Genomic DNA, 17002 nt, shown 5'->3' on the forward strand with positions numbered 1-17002 from the left:
AAAACTACCCAAAGTTGAGAGCTACACTGTGTAAATACCAAATTATATGACCTGCCTCTCAACTGAATATGGTAAATATACATCCTTGGTCTTTCCAAAAATGCACCTGACACAGGTACAGTTAATTGTGAATGGAACAATCCATTATTTCAAAAAGGGGTGTTTTGAACAAAGGTCAATTTGGGAAATAGAGGGGGTTGCTAAGTTTGTCAGAAGTCCGAAAGTAGCATATTTAGGAAAGTTTTGCTACCAGGCGTGAAAGATAAGATACTGGTCTGTAGGAATTTCGAAAAAATGTTTTGGTATTTGTTGAGCATTGTTGCCAGAGCTTCATGCTTTTTGGCAATTGTATAGATATAAAGTTGTAAAATAATGCTCCTTTTATGACTTTCAACATGCTTAACAATGATTGAAGACTGACAAAATATAATAAAGCATTTTATGACAACCTAACTCTCAGTTGTATAAACATGCATCAAAGAATTAAATAAGAAAGTTTTTGTGTTTTTTGAACTGTGGAGCAGTGTTGCCAGAAACTTCATGCTTTTTTGAAGAAAAAAATGTAATTTGCAAATTTCATAATCATATGAAAAAATAATGCTCTTTAGTTACTTTTTACATGCTGAACAATGATGTTGATTGAAAACACAGGCACACAAAATGGCAAAGCAACTTACAAGTATATAAATATAACTTTCAATTGTATAACCATGCATCACAAAGACATTCTGTTTGTGGTCATTTACGTTTGACTATAGCAGCTACAATCATCAACAAAATGTTCAATTTTCTTGACAAATGGACGTTCACAGCTCTTCGTTTGAACTATCAAAAATTTCTAACACGTCATTAACGCGGCGCACAGGCTTCACATAATCAGTGACTTTACAATTAATGGTTATGAAAATCAATTAATTTCAAGTTCCTTAAAGACACTAGACACTATTGGTAACTGTCAAAGACAAGTCTTCTCACTTGGTGTATCTCAACATATGCATAATATCAAATTCGTGGAAAATTACTTCTTTCTCGAAAACAATGAGGGAGCCGTTTCTCACGATGTTTTATACCTTTAACCTCTCCCCAATAATCGTTACCAAGTAAGGTTTGGTGCAATAATTATTTTGAGTAATTACCAATAGTGTCCATTGCCTTTAAGGGAACATAGCCTGATAACACTATACCAGCCGAATTAGCTGGGGAGAGTCGTCGAACTATACACTGTATAACCATTGAGTGTTATATTTTTATTTTAAATTGCTTTGCTTTATTTTATCCTGTTTTTTTTTTTAATCAACATCATTGTTCAGCATGTAAGAAATGCCATTTTTGAGAATTATTTTGATCTTGTTTTTGCAAATATTACCATGTTTGAGACAGTGTCACTACATGACACAGCTGCCCATTTGTGCTCCACAGACATGAAAACACAATTTTGCTGAAAATCTTATTTTGGCCGTAACCATGGCAACCAATGTCTGATATAACTTTTTTCCGATTTTTGTGTTTTGTGTACCCATACCTACTCGTACATGGAGTTTTGCCAAAATCCATTTTTTGAAGTCTGCCAACATTTCAAAAATATCTTTGATTTTTACAGCAACCCAGTCTTAAGTTGTCGGTGTGACATTTCCGAAAGGAATATTTTCTACCTGGCTCTAATACCATTTAACGTGACCTAGATCGCAATAGTATAATCCAATTCAACGGAGTCTATCTAATTAGGTCTCAAAATTCATCACTGCAATTACCTATCATTCTGAAAGTTTGTATATCAGCAACTTGAGTAATTTGTTTGGTAGATACGTGCGCTATATAAGACTTCGATATTATTATTATTTTTATTATTATTATTATTATTATTTTTACAATGCGAACGTTGGATGTAAGGTACATTGTGGCATGTGCTAAAAGTCCTTACTAAAAAAATAAAAAAAATTAATGAATAAAAAAAAACGTGGATATCGTCGAAATTGAATTACTTTTCCTCTAAATCGAATGACAAACATAAACGAAATCGAGTGATCCTTTTCAGAAGCATTCCGTGCCCATTATTATTTTGAGCAATTTATTTACAATTGGTGTCCGGTGCCTTTGATTTAATTTGCAAATCAGGGCGCGTTAAATAAAATGGATTTAATTACAAAACTGTATGTCAAGTGTCAGAGGCTAAGTGGATGGTTCTTTGTAAATTTCCTTTTTGTTGCGCTACAAACGACACTAGACTTCGATGGTTTCAATACAGATTAGTCCATGGAATAATTGGAGTCTAATTCGTTCTTACCCAAGCTCGATAACAAGGAAAACGATTTTTGTACATTCTGTCACTTAGAGAGTGAGACGCTGGTTCATTTGTTTTGTAGATGCAAGTTTTCAACTATGTTTTTGACCCAATTTGAAGATTGAATAAGGAGTTATCTTATTATACATTCGTTTAGACAATAGCCTTGCTCAAGGCAGTCGAATTATTCACTCCGAAAAAAGACCGCCGCTGTATAAAAACCGACCCGTATTCACTGTGCGTAAAACCCACCCGTATTCACTGTGCGTAACATCGCACGACACGATGCCCCCGTACACTATCCGCATGCGGAGGCCGTCAGGCCGACAGCCTTGTAGGATATGTGTTGAAGCCACTGACCTCATTACTATAATAAGCGAAGAGTTCCCACGGTCAGCTCATTACCATAATGCCCGCGAAAGACGAGACATGTTTACCTCACACACCACCACCACGGACGCATGATAGGGTCCAAAGGTCGTGATAAGGGAAGTGCGTGATTGGACGTCAAAATGAATAATTCATTTGCCTCACATCCTGTGTTGTCTGATAGGTCTGACGAACGATATACATATTCATGAGCTGCATACTAGCATATCCTCGAGCCCCCCCAATTTCGTCCACTATTGGAATTTTTTCAATACAACACATTAAAACGGGAAGGTACAGATCCGACAAGGCTGTCGGCCTGACGGCCTCCGCATGCGGTTAGTGGTGTACGAGTGCGATGACTTGTGTGAACAGTATTCGTGCGATGTGACGTGTGTATACGGGTGGGTCATTCGGTGTGATCGCACACACCATGCACAGGGTATACGGCGGGTGGGTTTACAGCTGCGTCTTTTCGGAGCGAATAATGCGACTGCCTTGAGCAAGGCTATTTAGACAATGACGGCTATCCTTTTTGGTATACAACAAAATCGTGGAGTGCTCTCAATCTGATCCTTCTTTTGTGTTATTTCCATATTTTTTTAAATGAAGATGAGTGAGAATATGCTCCCCCTGCATTATTGAAACTAGATTTTAAACTTTATTATACTTTGGATAAATACATTTCTATCACCACCGATTCCACTGTTAATTTCCACAAAAAATGGGACTCTTTCGAATTATTGGTTCAAGGTCAACTTTGTGTTATGTATTTTGTTTTGCTGTCATTGATTTTCAGCGTGTTTGTATGAGAAGTTGTCTCAAAGACAGTGGACACCATTTGGTAATCGTCAAATACTGTAGTCTTCTCACAACGTATATAGATAAAAATAACAAACCTGTGAAAATTTGAGCTCAATCGGTCATCTAAGTTGCGAGATAATAATGAAAGAAAAAACACCCCTGTCACACGAAGTTTTGTGCTTTCAGACGCTTGATTTCGAGACAGCAAATTCTAAATTTGAGGTCTCGAAATAAAATTCGTTGAAAATTACTTCTTTCTAGAAAAACGTTACTTCAGAGGGATCCGTTTCTCACAATATTTTACACTATCAACAGCTCCCCATTACTCGTAATCAAGAAAGGTTTTATGCTAATAATTACTTTGAATAATTACAAATAGTGTCCACTGTAAGTGTGAATAAATTATTTCCTCCGTTTCCCCAGTTTTTTTGTTTGTTGAGAGCATGTACTCGTTACTATACTGTTTTACTATTGGAAAGTCTATGGCCGTGGTGATATTTTTCAGGAACCCTTTTAGGCTTGTGGATAAGTCGTTAAATGGTCGTTTTATGGTCATTAATTTTTGAAGTTTTTACCAAAGGTAATTACTGGACTTTAAGGAAACAGTGAATAATTAAATTCTTACCAAGTATAAAAATGCACACTGCAAAAAACTGTTGTATTACAAATAACACAATGAGACAATACTATAAAAAAATTCAAATTTAATTCAATAAAATGTTTACTCCATACTTGGAAAGTAGAACAATGAACTAATCAGATATAATGTACATAGAAATGTAACAAATTCAAAAGCGAACAGAAATAATAAAAAGTTAAAGCAAAGAATAAATAATTAACCAACATTTAAATAATATTATGTACAAAAGAGGACCAGTAGCACGAGGCTGTTATTAGAGTAAGCCGAGGCTTACAGACACAACACCCTTGTACAGACACAACACCCTTGTACAGACAAACAAACAAACGGCGGGGACGAAACAAGGACGATACAGACAAAACGAACAGTAACATTAAGCAATGCTGACGACAAAAACAAAGAAGGCTAACCGAAGACGAAAACAAGTAAATGGATAAGTAGAGAAAAGGCTGTGTTATTATAATGGGAAAGGAGGCCTTGTCGCTGAAAAATCCACGCAATAAAAAAAGGGTCACTATCAACTTATCCCTTCGTTACTGAACTTTTATTTAAATAATAAAATATTGACATGATACTTTTCGCATATAAATTTTCCAGTTGACTGGTGAAACAGCTTGCCAAAAACACGCCTCTTTAAAGGCAGTGGACACTATTGGTAATTGTCAAAGACATAGCCTTCATCACAGTTGGTGTATCTATAAGTATGCATAAAATAACAAACCTGTGAAAATTTGAGCTCAATCGGTCATCGAACGTGCGAGATAATAATGAAAGAAAAAACACCCTCGTCACACGAAGTTGTGTGCGTTTAAGATGGTTGATTTCGAGACCTCAAGTTCTCAATCTGAGGTCTCGAAATCAGATTCATGGAAAATTACTTCTTTCTCGAAAACTATGGCACTTCAGAGGGAGCCGTTTCTCACAATGTTTTATACCAATAACCTCTTCCCATTAACTTGTCAACAAGAAAGGTTTTATGTTATAAATTATTTTGAGTAATACCAATAGTGTCCACTGCCTTTCAGTAGTTGAAAGCACCCGCTACAAAAGTAACATTAATATCTACATTACTGTGACTTTACGACCAAAACCTTTTATTGCAGTGTGAATCATTTATACTGACTTGAAAGTGATGTAAATAAATGGTGTAAATGTTTACCAGTTTTGTCACAATGATCTTGACAATATTCTTACATGTTCAAGTGGTATTGTCGAAAAAGAAATAATCTTTATTCCCATGAATTATCTACCGGAATATATGGAAAACTATATAAATGCTTAAAGGCACTGGACACCTTTATATTTTGTCAAAGACCCGTATTTATTCGCACTTGATGTTTCTCAACATGTGCATAGAGTAACAAACCTGTGGAAATTTGGACTCGATTGGTCGTCGAAGTTTCGAGAAAACAATGGAAGAAAAAACACCCATGTCGCATGAAGTTGTGTGCTTTCAGATGCTTGAATTGAGAGTTTGAGACCTCAGCTGACGTCTCTTATTTAATTCAAATTTATTGGGAAATTACTTGTTCTTTCTCAGACTTCAGAGGGAGCCGTTTCTTACAATGTTTTATACTCTTAACAGCAAGGTTTTATGCTGACGATTATTTTGAGTAATTACCAAAGGTGTCCAGTGCCTTTAAAGGCACTGTACACGTTTGTTTTTTTTTGTCAAAGACCAGTATTTCACATGGTGTATCCCATCATAAGCATAACATAACAAGCCTGTGAAAATTTTGGCTCAATTGGTCATCGAAGTTGCGAGAAAATGATGGAAGAAAAAACACCCTTGTTGGACGACTTTGTGTGCTTCGTGCGAGGAATAAAACTTCCTAGCTAGAAGTCTTTTAATATTTAAGTGAGAAATTACCTCTTTAATTACCTCGTTAATTCAGAGGTAGTCATGTCCAACAATGTATTACTATCAACAGCTCTCCAATGCTTGTTAACCAAGTCAGTTTTATTAAGTTTTGAGTAATTACCAAACGTGTACCTTCCCTTTAAGAATAACGCCGATTGATTATTATGGTGTACTCGCGTGGCTTAATGTTCTCCACGCACCAAGGGCATTAAACATGATGTCACAAAAAACACCCGATGCTTAAGTTTAACCCGTTTCCACGAAAACGTGGTTTAACCGATCAATATTCACGTCAACAAGGATAATTATTGTGCAGATCGGAATCGTTCCGGCAAATTCGAAGTCTCGAAACACCCACTATTTGCAAAGATCTGTTTTCTAAATTAATTACGGAGGAGGTGACAGAGGTTGAGCATTTTGTTGTTTTTGGACTGACACGAAAGAGGGGTGGATGTTCCGTTATTCCGACACCTCTATGTTCCGACAACGTTCCGACAACCCTGTGTTCCTTAAAATAAAAACCTTGGTATATAATACATCGAACTAAGGGTTAATGGTCTTCTTCTCTAGTCCATCGTCTGCTCTTTCGGCCAGTTGGGCAAATCTAACAGACTTCTCTTTTTCTGCCACAAGGGTTAGGGGTCAGGATTAGGAAAATGAGTTATGTCGGAACTAGGGCTGTCGGAACATTTTGGGCGTCTGAACATCTGTAGGGTATGAGTAAAGCCCTTTCTTATGAGCGAAATTTAGCAGGGTCCCCCAAGTTCCTAAATTGTAGCTCGGTTGTATCATTTTCTGAAATGTAACTCGTGTGTGAAAGGACCCCAATGTTGTTCTACTGTCCAAGTTCTCTTGACAAATCTTGTCAAACATTGTCACATTTTACAACCATGCTAAATTTAATCAAGGGACCCCGGTTAATTGCTGTCGTTTGAATGACACTTAAAGGAACACGTTGCCTTGGATCGGACGAGTTGGTCAAAACAAAAGCGTTTGTAACCGTTTTTTATAAAATGCATATGGTTAGAAAGATGTTTTAAAAGTAGAATACAATGATCCACACAAGTTTGCCTCGAAATTGCGTGGTTTTCCTTCTACTGTGCGAACTAACATGGTCGGTCATTTATGGGAGTCAAAATTTTGACCCCCATAAATGGCCGAAGTGTTAGTCGACGAGGTAAAAGGAAAACCACGCAATTTCGAGGTATGTTTGTGTGGATCATTGTATTCTACTTTTACAACATCTTTCTACCCATATGCATTTTATAAGAAACGGTTACAAACGCTTTTCAAAGACCAACTCGACCGATCCAAGGCAACGTGTTCCTTTAAGATTTAGTTTCGGACGTTTTAATGAAACCCTGTGTTTTGACAACTGGCAACGCTTATCGGACACATGGATATTTGCACGGGTGTGGTCAGGTGTATCAAATAATGTTACTATCATAATGTTAAACCAAGCTCGTTTGTGTACCAGTCAAAGATTGACGATGTCAAAACGTAGGAATACCGCATTTTGTTATATTGACAGTGTTATTGTGTGAGTAGCTTAAAAAATGTTTTATGAAGAAGAAAAAAAGGATTAAAAAAAACGGAGCCCCCGATCGAAAAAAGAACAGGTGAAAAATAATTTTGTATAAAAGGTTGAAAAAAGATATGATAAAAAAAATTCCCTCAAAGAAATATTGTCAAAAAATATTTTTTAATTCTGTGAATGAAGTGTTATTTTTGAGATTGTTGAGGTATTATTTGGTTACGTTCCAAGCTACGCAGCTACTCAGCTACGCTTACGTTCCTTCAAGTTACGCTATAATATAAAAAGGTAAGTTTTTCAAGCCCGAGTCAAGCTACGTTTACGTTCCATATGCAGCTACGTTTACGTTCCATATGCAGCTACGTTTACGTTCCAAGATATCCAGCTACGCTTATACCTTCCAAAATATGGCGTTCCAAGCTACGCTTACATTCAAGTTTTGCTTACGCTCCTTCTCAAGTTACGCTATATATACAAAAGGTACGCTTTCAATCCTGAGTCAAGTTACGCTTACGTTCCATCCGCAGCTACGTTTACGTTCCAAGATACCCAGCTACGCTTACGTTCCAAGATATGCTTACGTTCCAAAAGACAAGATTACGTTATAAGCTACACAGCTTCTCAGCTATGCTTACGATCCATACGCAGCTACGTTTACGTTCCAAGATACCCAACTATGCTTACGTTCCAAGATATGCTTACGTTCCAAAAGATATGGTTACGTTCCAAGCTACGCAGCTACTCCATATCCATACAATCCATATACATCATTTAGGTTTGTTACGCTAAAATCAAAAATTACGCTTTCAATCCCGAGTCAAGCTAGGCTTACGTTTCAAAATACATTCTCACAAGGACGCTTTTGAACCCCTCACGATTCCCTCCCCCCACCCCCCCCCACCCCAACCCCCACCCCAACCCCCCCCCCCCCCCCCCGAGATTATAAAATGTTTCACTGTGAATAACAGGGCCCCTCAGTTTCATCTGTTTAGCAGAAAATACTGCTCACAAAATTTCTTTACTATTAAAAAATTTAGTCGGCCACCAGCCACAAGTTCACCAGGAAGTTGGTGCCAGGAATGCTTTATTTACTTGTCACTGTCCCATCATATTCTGGGGTAGTTTTTTGTGTTCTTCGTGACGATCTTTGGATGTACGTCGAAGCACGACTACCTCCATCGTCGAAGGATTTGCCTGATCCGTGCTGGTTGTTTATACTTTATGGATAGACTGGATCCTTATGCTGCGTCGTAGTAAAACGTTGCTATAAACAAAGCACCAGTCTACTTGCAATATTGTGCGACGATGTCACGAAGAATTGACAGTTGCAACGGCTGGAAACACGTTTACGCTGGCCTTTTACCGCTTTTGGGTTTTTTAATCATTTTTCGCTAATTACGGGACATTTTGATGATTTTTTTTTACAGCAACCATCTATAAAAACATTATTTATGATTCTACAGCCCTAAACTGCGTACACGGTGAGCCGGTGTGTCCCTTTAAGGGAACGAAATTATAGTTCATGGAAAAAAGACAATTATTTAGATGGTAGGAAATACTGTTTGAAACGAACCATCATTTCTCGGTCCGCTTCAAATTTGATTAAGTATTTTATTCAAGACTGTAGAACATGAGAATTAACTTTTAATGATTAAAAAATGACTAGCCTACCAGTAAAACTCACACTATTTTCATGGAAGAACAAGCCGAGGGTCAAAGCTGTCGTGTTTTTTGCCTGCAAAAATTAATACTTGCAATTCAACAGAAAACAAGCACAATTAATGTTACAAAAAAATGATAAAAACACAACACGACACGTACACGTGTGGTGGCCTTAGTTTTTATTTCACCGAGTGCGTGCAATGATCTCATAACAATTTGATAAATAGATTGTTGTCCTTTCATGTGGCCCGACATGAATCTATATCTTAGGCAGTCCTTCAATTATTGAAACTTTTTATTTCTTAGATGTATTCCTATTTTAGTGGCGGCGAGGTGATGAGTCACGGAAAGAATAAAACAAACCTAAAAGTGGAGTGGCAAACAAGGGATTTGAGGCATTGCATGGTGAGGAAACAATTTGGTTTTCCGTACAAACATGTGGTGGGTATAAAACAAAAGCAATACACTTAACCATGATTGCTTCGTAAAGTTGGGAAGTGGTGCCTTCTGCTCTATCAGCCAGGCTTCTGATGGATGCTGTTCAAGACTACAACCGACTGTAAAGGGAGAAACGCTGTTTCAATCCCTGGAGTGGGTGCCAACAGCCCATGGACAAAACATTTATTGTAGCTTTTCAAAATTAGAAAGTAAGAGTCCATTTTAATGATTGATAAAGAGACAGTATATGTCTTACTGTCGGTGTAACTCACAAATTTAAATTAAATCAACATAACCTTTTAAACCCAGGGTCAAATCTGTCGTGTTTTGTTAGTTAGTGATGATTTTACTTACAATTGTCGATAATATCAACTTAGTGTTAAACAAAAAGGATACAAGACACACGTTGAAATAAGTTTTAAGAGCAGTGACTTTTAACACGACACGAACACGGGTTTGTATCCTCAGTCTATATGTTAATTATACTTAGTTCGTGGAACAAGCACAGTCCTGACAAATTGAAATAAATCAAATAACTGTTTCGACCCAGCAGTCCTTCATATCTTTTTAACCGTAAGTCTTCTTGAGTGGCAAGCAGTTTGAAACTTCATAGAGGTCACCACAGTTTAAAGACACCGTGGACACCTTGGTAATTAAAAACTATTCTTCTCAGCACTTGGTGTATCTCAACATATGCTCAAAGTAACAAACCTGTGAAAATTTGAACTCAATTGGTCGTCGAAGTTGCGAGATAATAATGTAAAAATAATCACGAAGTTGTGTGCTTTCAACTTATTGATTTCGAGATATCGCAATCTAGTTTTGAGGTCTCGAAATCAAACTAAAATAATTTGAGTGGAAAATTACTTCTTTCTCGAAAACTAAGTTACTACAGAGGGAGCCGTTTCTCACAATGCTTTTTAGTATCAACAGCTATCCATTGGTCGTGACCAAGTAAGTGTTTATGCAAGCAATTGTTTTGAGTCGGCATAATTACCAATAGTGTCCAGTGCCTTTGAATGATGGGGGGGGGGGGGGAGGGGCGAGTTTGATCGCAGAACGAAACAAAAGTACGGGTGCAAACATTTAGAAATGTCTTTAAAGTTGGTTATTTGTTAGCTGAAAGCTCAGTGATTGTTGGAAGTTTATATCAGTCCCATTTCGTGAGGGTTAAAGGAACACGTTGCCTTGGATCGGACGAGTTGGTCTATGAAAAGCGTTTGAAACCGTTTGTTATGAAATGCATATGGTGAGAAAGATGTTTTAAAAGTAGAATATAATGATCCACACAAGTATCAATCAAAATTGCACGGTTTTCCTTTTACGTCGCGAACTAACACGGTCCGCCATTTATGGGAGTCAAAGTTTTGACTCCCATAAATGGCCGACCGTGTTTGTCGACGAGGTAATACGAAAACCACGCAATTTCGAGGCATATTTGTGTAGATCATTGTATTCTACTTTTACAACATCTTTCTAACCATATCAATTTTATAACAAACGGTTACAGGACGCTTTTCAAAAACCAACTCGACCGATCCAAGGCAACGTGTTCCTTTAACTTTGAATATTGCTTCAGTCTGATACATTATGCATAATATTTTATTCACTTCAAGTTCATTATTTAATTCTGAACGTGAAGCCATTGGCCCTCAGAAAAGCGAACATAAAGGCAAGGGACACTATGGGTAATTACTCAAAATAATTATTATCATAAAACCTTCCTTGGGTACGACTTAATGGGGAGAGGTTGATAGTATAAAACATTGTGAGAACTAGCTTCCTCTGAAGTGACGTAGTTTTCGAGAAAGAATTAATTTTCCACGAATTTGATTTCGAGACCTCAGTTTTAGAATTTGAGGATTTACGAAATTAAGCATCTGAAAGCACACGACTTCGTGTGACCATGGTGCGACAAGGATGTTTTTTTTTTTTGATTAATTTCTCGCATTTTCGACGACCGATTGAGCTCAAACTTTCACAGGCTTGTTAATTTATGTATTTGTTGAGATACACCAACTGTGAAAACTATTGACCATTACCAGTGTCTATAAATGTTTTCTTCTTGACGCCCCCTTGCCATGGATGTTTACCTTGTTGCCGAGACTCTTAGCTTTGTTACATCTAGCAATCACCCAGACTGCATTGTTAGCCTTTAAAAGCTTGACTAGAAATACCACGACGTTTAGCCTTGTTAAATGAATCATGGAGAAAGAACTAACCGAGACTGGGCCTCGCTACATCTAGAAATGTGGCAAATGTGAATGTCATATAAACAAAATCCCGCAAAAAATGTCCTCGACCGTCACAATCTCAAGTAATTAAAACGCCAAAGTAATATAAAGCATGCTTAATAGCGTCCTGCATTTTTGAAGGAAAAAAATGAAGGAGGAAGAGTTTTTGTATTTCTGTAATTTAATCGGCCACCTGACACATTTTTAAAGACAACAGGCTAGACTTTTCTCAATATCGTTTCTTCATCTGATATCGATTAAAACCTTATCCCCATTTAAAAAAAAAAAAAAAAAAAAAAGGATAGGCGGCCTCTAAAAAGGAAGCGTGCGTGTGCTTTAACCCCCCCCCCCCCCCCTCTCCGCCGTCTCAAACAGTTAGAAGGCCAAGTCGCACGAGACAATGTTGTCTACATGCAACCGGTTCCAGACCGGAATAATTCGTATTTCAGATTTTTATTTTCTCATGATGGCATTGGGGATAGTATTGTATTGTGTTGTAATTTCATCCCGAAACTGGAACAAACTCCATAACCCTGGGGAGGGTAACATCAGTATAAAGGTAAACAACCGTTAGTGAAGAAGTTGTGACGGAAAGCTTGGAGTGTTAACTTAGAACAAAAGCAAACATTGGTTGAACCCTATCACACAGTTTGAGCTCCTTTAAATTAGTGAGTTACAGAAGCTAGAAACAAAACAAAATGCCAAAGTGCTCTAAGTGCATGGCTGCCTCCAAGTTGCCTAAAAATGTTTCCTGTTTCTGATCGTGTCAAAATTAGCGATTACGGCTATGGCCAGCCATGGCTATAATGCACAATAACTTAGTCAATAAGTCAGCCTTAAGTTTTAAAAAGTTTCTGGAGACTTAATGTATGACATTGTAACCAACAGCCTTTAATTCCTTCTTTAACGCATACAACTTCACTTCGTTCTTCAACACAACGACCTTAGAAGTTGCCCTTGGAAAACACTTTAAATGTATTTCTTTAATAACTTTAGCAAATAAATGTATTGTGGGGAAGATACAAATTGTAATATCTTAGAAGACAACTTTTTGAGAGTTCCCTGGGGTAATACGAAAGAAAAAAAGAAACAATGAGAGAACTCAAATGGTTTTAAAAAGTTTCAACAAATATGATTTATGGCAATGTAGCCAAAAACGTTTAATTCCTTTGTACACACTCAACCCACTTACGTTCTTAAACAACGCCCTTAAGCTGCCCTTGGAAAACACTTTTAAGGCATTGTTTTAATAACTTTAGTAAATATATGTATTGTGGGGAAGATACAAGTTTTAATATCTTAGAAGAAAATTGTCTGAGAGTTGCCTAAGGGAACTCAAAAGATAAGAACAAACGATGAGAGAACTAAACTGATTTTAAAAGTGTCTGGAAATGTAATGTATGGCATTGTAGCCAACAACGTTAAATTCCATCTTACAAACTCAAACTCACTTCGTTCTTAAACAACGGCATTGAAGCTGCCCTTATAAAACACTGTAAATGCATTTCTTAAATAACTTCATGTATTATGAGGCAGATACAAATTTCAATATCTTTAGAAGACAATTTTCTTGAGTTGCCTGGGGTAATGCAAAAGAAAAAAGAAACAATGAGAGAACTCATTTGATTTTAAAAAGTTTCTGGAAATGTAATTAAATGGCATTGTTAACAACAACCTTTAATTCCTTCTTATACAATCAAATTCACTTTGTTCTTAAACAACGGCCTTAGAAACTGCCCTTGTAAAACTCTGGTGAAGGAACTTTCATAAATTCAATTTAGTAAATAATTGTACCTTCCTAGATTAGAATTTGATCATCCCGTGTTGACAAAACCCCATCAGAATAAATAAAATAAATTACATGCCATACAACCAACAGAAAAGTCCCAACCAAGGCTTTTGTTACATACAAGGCATTTTTTGCGGGAATTTTTGGAGGCAACTAACTGCAAAAGATGCACAATGAGTACATCAGTGGCACAAAATGCATCTTTCTATAAGCTGATGTAACTCAATTACCCCAAATAAACTAATGAGAAAACCGAAAATTAATTAATTTGGCAACGGAGATAACCTTGAACTTAGGATTAATCTTAGAACTTAGGACGAGTTAAGTTCGGTATCCAAAGACGTAGGACGCATTGAACCTATATCCTAAGTTAGGACGGGTCTCTCCTCCTTAACTCGAGATAAGATTAATCCTTGCGATTCGTGAAAGCCCGGTCGATAAACTTCCTGCAAATGTGAAAGCGAATTTTGAAGTTTATATTTGTTTAACTCGCAACGAATAATTCGCAATGATTGAACTGCGAAACATCCGCTGCGAAAAGTGGGGTCGATTTCACAAAGATAGTCCTAACTTAGGACTAGTTCTTAGTAAGGACGAGTAACCTTACTCGATATAAGGATAATCTTAGCTTCTTGTAAGAACGAGTAAGGACGAGTAACTCGTCCTAACTCGAGATAAGAATCATCTTAGCTTCTTGGTAAGGACGAGTAAGGACGAGTAACTCGTCCTAACTCGAGATAAGAATAATCTTAGCTTCTTAGTAAGGACGAGTGGGGACGAGTTACTCGTTCTAACTCGAGATAAGAATCATCTTAGCTCTATGTGAAATCCACCCCTGGATTGTGTGGCTACAAAATTTGCCTCGCACTCGCATTCACAGGAAATATGAACCGGGCTTAAATTGCCTCGTGTGAGACTAGGCATTTTTATTATGTCTCGTCTGAGCAAATACAACGACAGTTTTGTGTTGTTGGGTAGCTTTACATTGGGCCCCGTTTTCATTAAGGCTGTTATGCACAACAACAGTTGCTAAGCACAGATACGTTTTGCTTAAAGCCAGTGGGCACTTTCGGTAAACAGTGTTGTCAAAGGCCCACACTTCGTGTATCAAAACTTATATATAAAATAACAAACCTGTGAAAATATAGGCTCAATCGGTCATCTGAGTCGGGAGAAAATAACGGGAAAACCCACCCTTGATTCCGCACGTTTCGTAGCCTTGCTCAAGGCAGTCGAATTATTCACTCCGAAAAAAGACCGCCGCTGTATAAAAACCCACCCGTATTCACTGTGCGTAAAACCCACCCGTATTCACTGTGCGTAACACCGCACGACACGATGCCCCCGTACACTATCCGCATGCGGAGGCCGTCAGGCCGACAGCCTTGTAGGATCTGTGTTGAGGCCACTGACCTCATTACTATAATAAGCGAAGAGTTCCCACGGTCAGCTCATTACCATAATGCCCGCGAAAGACGAGGCATGTTTACCTCACACACCACCACGGACGCATGATAGGGTCCAAAGGTCGTGATAAGGGAAGTGCGTGATTGGACGTCATAATGAATAATTCATTTGCCTCACATCCTGTGTTGTCTGATAGGTCTGACGAACGATATACATATTGATGAGCTGCATACTAGCATATCCTCGAGCCCCCCCAATTTCGTCCACTATTGGAATTTTTTCAATACAACACATTAAAACGGGAAGATACAGATCCGACAAGGCTGTCGGCCTGACGGCCTCCGCATGCGGTTAGTGGTGTACGAGTGCGATGACTTGTGTGAACAGTATTCGTGCGATATGACAGTGTGTATACGGGTGGGTCATTCGGTGTGATCGCACACACCATGCACAGGGTATACGGCGGTGGGTTTACAGCTGCGTCTTTTCAGAGCGAATAATGCGACTGCCTTGAGCAAGGCTACACGTTTCGCTGTGTCATGACATGTATTTACTATAAATGCGTAATTCTCGCTGTCGAGAATTGATAACTGTTTTAGTGTTTTCTCAAAAAGTAAAGTATTTCATGGAATAATATTTCAAGAGAAGTCTTTTTCCATTACCTTCTGTAAACCCTGTAAGTTATTTGTTAATCTGTTAACTTTTTTTTCTGTTCCGAAAGTGTGTAATGGCTTTGGGAAGTGCGTGATTGGGCAACGTTAATGGAGTAACTTGCGTAAAGTTTCGTGAAATCGGTTGTTGAACCCATATTCATAGCGCTGCATGCTTACGGTAAGCAAATTGCGATGCTCACAAAACAAAAATTAATATTCTTTATCCCCGATGCAAATTTAACATCTATTATATCGTTGCGGTACCCGCTGCAAAAACATAGGATTCGAACTGCCTCTAGCTGCCGGGCAACCTCGGTAGTCTAGTTGGTAAGACACTGCTCTAGAATTGCAAGGGCCGTGGGTTCGAATCCCACCCGAGTAAAAATGCCTGTGATATTTTTTTTTTCACAGGACTCGGGAAAGTACTGAGTATACAGTGCTAACACACATCGGTGTATGGGTAAAAAACAAAAATTAATATGCTCACTTTAGATGGAAAAATGTTTACTGGTAAATGTATTTGCCCCGGTTAATAAGGCGAGGTAAAATGTTTCACAGGTTAGCACGAAATTCAGGCTGTCATTTTGCACATTCACCAAGGATTTGCATTGTGACGTCATTCATCTTTCGTGCACGTAAGCACCGGATGGTGTTGTGTGCCTACTGTTAGCATCGCGCTATAAAATCGAAACCGTACACAGTAAGCACACAAACAGCAGCTCTATGAAATTGGGTCCAGGTTTTTCAAAATGTTACTTCCTAGACTTTGACCTTAATTTTAAAAAGTAAAAGTTCTCCGTTGGTTCTAATTGTACGTTTTTTTCATACTCTTTCAGATTGACAATAAAATAAATACTTTTACGACGAAAGAAATATGCGCACCGGGTAGCAATTTTGTTAAAGGCAGTGAACACTAATGGTAACTACTTAAAATATTTATTTTATAGCATTAAATCTTTCTTGGTAACGAGTATTGGGGAGAGGTTGATAATATAAAACATTGTGAGAAACGGCGCCCTCTGAAGTAATGTATTTTTCGAGAAAGTAGTAATTTTTAGCAAATTTGATTTCGAGACGTCAGATTTAGAATTTGAGGTCTCAAAATCAAGCATCTGAAATATACCTGTGACAAGGGTGTTTTTTGTTTCATTAATATCTCGCAACTTCGATGACCAATTGAGCTCAAATTTTCACATGTTTGTTATTTTATGCATTTGTTAAAAAAATAATGTGAGGACTAGTCTTTGACAATAACCGATAGTGTCCAGTGTCTTTTTAAAGGCAGTACCAAATTTACACTGTTGTAGTGTTTTTCAACTGTAAATTTTTG

Source organism: Asterias amurensis, chromosome 22 (assembly GCF_032118995.1).
Source record: "Asterias amurensis chromosome 22, ASM3211899v1".
Classification (NCBI taxonomy): Eukaryota; Metazoa; Echinodermata; class Asteroidea; order Forcipulatida; family Asteriidae; genus Asterias; species Asterias amurensis.